This window comes from Budorcas taxicolor, chromosome 25 (assembly GCF_023091745.1).
Source record: "Budorcas taxicolor isolate Tak-1 chromosome 25, Takin1.1, whole genome shotgun sequence".
NCBI lineage: Eukaryota > Metazoa > Chordata > Mammalia > Artiodactyla > Bovidae > Budorcas > Budorcas taxicolor.
The window spans coordinates 13,943,018-13,945,413 of record NC_068934.1 but is presented as its reverse complement, the minus strand read 5'-3'; the positions used below and the strand labels follow the sequence as shown (position 1 = coordinate 13,945,413).

Below are 2,396 nucleotides of genomic sequence, written 5' to 3'. Positions count from 1 at the left end.
ATGAAGTCATCTGAAGTCAGAAGGTCTGATTTTTAGTCTAACCAGCTGCAAAAGCTACTAAACACAGTTGATCTTCAGTTCCCCCATCTGTAAAGCTACTTCTTGGATTTATTATGTCTCCAATGTGTATGAGTTGTATTTATAAAAACAGTATTGCTATATGACTTATAAGAGTCAGTGCTAATCTGGGTTTTATTAATCTCCAAGTATCTTAAAATGGAGTGCCAGCAGACTCTTTAAAGACTTAATGCCTGAAGTTTTTCAGCTGGAACCGCCACCTTCCAGTAATTCGCCAAAATGACCAACACAAAGGGAAAGAGGAGGGCCACCCACTACATGTTCCCTAGGCCTTTTAGAAAACATGGAGCTGTTCCTTTGGCCACATACATGCAAATCTACAAGAAGGGTGATATTGTAGATATCAAGGGAACGGGTACTGTTCCAAAAGGAATGCCCCACAAATGTTACCATGGCAAACCTGGGAGAGTTGACAATGTTACCCAGCATGCTGTTGGCATCATTGTAAACAAACAAGTTAAGGGCAAGACTCTTGCCAAAAGAATTAATGTGCCTATCAAGCGTATTAAGCACTCTAAGAGCCAAGATAGCTTCCTGAAATGTGTGAAGGAAGATGATCAGAAATAGAAGGAAGCCAAAAAGAAAGGGACTTGGGTTCAGCTGAAGCGCCAGCCTGCTCCACTCAGAGAAGCACACTTCGTGAGGACCAATGGAAAGGAACCCGAACTGTTGGAGCCCATGCCCTATGGATGCATAGCATGATGGGTGTAAAAATAAAGACCTGGACTATACAAATGTTTCTCTTAATTGAGCAGAGGTGTTCTGTCCAAGTTCAGTGGGTGATGTCTTTCCAAATTTAGTGTTTTTCTTCCTGAAAAATATAAGACAGTTTGTTGTTCAGTATGCTCCATTTTTTAATAAACTGCCAAATATTATTTATAAAAAAAAGACTTAATACCTGAAATACTTTCCCCCCAAAATGGTAGAATTAATAAACTAATAAGAATCTCAAGCCAGCCAATAAACAATCAAGATCCATTCTGGAACTCTGGGGAATTTCAAATTCTAAGGCCACTTATTGTTTACTGTACTCATATATATACAGGGGGTTGCTAGGTGACCCAGCGGTAAAGAATCTGCATTCCAACGCAGGAGACCCGGTTCAATCCCGGTAGGGAAGATCCCCTGGAGAAAGAAATGGCAACCCACTCCAGTATTCTGCCTGAGAAATCCCAAGGACAGACGAGCCTGGCAGGCTACATTCCATGGAGTCACAAAAAAGTTTGACATGACTTAGTGACTAAACAACAACAATTCATATATACATTAGTATATATTACATGAATAAGTCCAAAATGTCATTAAACTTGTAGTTCATAATTAACAATAGAATTTTAAAACTGCTTCAAAACAAATCTGAATCTATTAGTAATTCTTAGTTTTGCCAAGTCATGAATTTGAATTGTACATATGCTCACCCAACTGTCAGAACAAATTACTTAGGTAGTATGTTTAACCCCATCCTCATCTAAAATCAACTTTTTTGCATATGTAAATAAGAGCTTCTTTATAAAGAAAACCACATTCTAAACTGGTATTGAAAAATTTACAATTATCTAAGAATATATCTGGTGCAAATGTAGAGTTCCACTTATTGAGTAAATTTTACCACTGCCTTTTGCATGAAATGGAATAGAAAAGAAATAGGAAGCTATACCAAGACTAACAAATATGGAGGATCCATACAGATACGCTACAAAATTTCTTATTAGGAAGGTTAGTGGTAGTGATAGTAAAAATAACGATCCCCCTAGAAGAAAGAAAAATATATTAGAGGTTCAAATGTAAATATGCCTCTTAGTATTGAAATTCATTCAATTATCTACCACCTTCCATGCTTCTCCATGTCTCTTGTTGATAAGATTCTCTCTCTCTCTACATTCTCCATTTATTTCTCTAAATACCATTTTTTCACTGTTTAAAAAAATGTTCTGAATTCACCCTTCTTTACAGGCATTATACCTATTTCACCATTAACTTCCTAGTTAACCTTCTGGCTCCAGCTAATCTGAGTACTTAAACTTTGTGTTCTCCAGAGAAAATGACTGAATCAATTCCTATCAAACCAACATGGGCTTAAGAGGGATTTGGTACACTCCTGATTACCCATGGCCATTTGCAGATCATTGTTATTCCACCTTTCAATCAAACTCATTGTCATTTGAAACTAGCGACACCTCCCCTCATCCTACGCTCACCATCAACTTACACTATCTTAAGAATTCCTTAATTCGATGAAGTCTCTAGATTACTTGGTGCAGTTTTTTCTTTCTACCCTAATTAGTGCTTTCATCCTTGGAGATAAAATTAAAGTAACG

General features: G+C 37.2%; 1 pseudogene; it reads left to right on the top strand.

The window, feature by feature from the left end:
- The first annotated feature begins 294 nt into the window (after nt 1-294).
- Nucleotides 295-780, top strand: LOC128069012 (60S ribosomal protein L21-like; annotated as a pseudogene).
- Nucleotides 781-2,396: the final 1,616 nt, after the last annotated feature.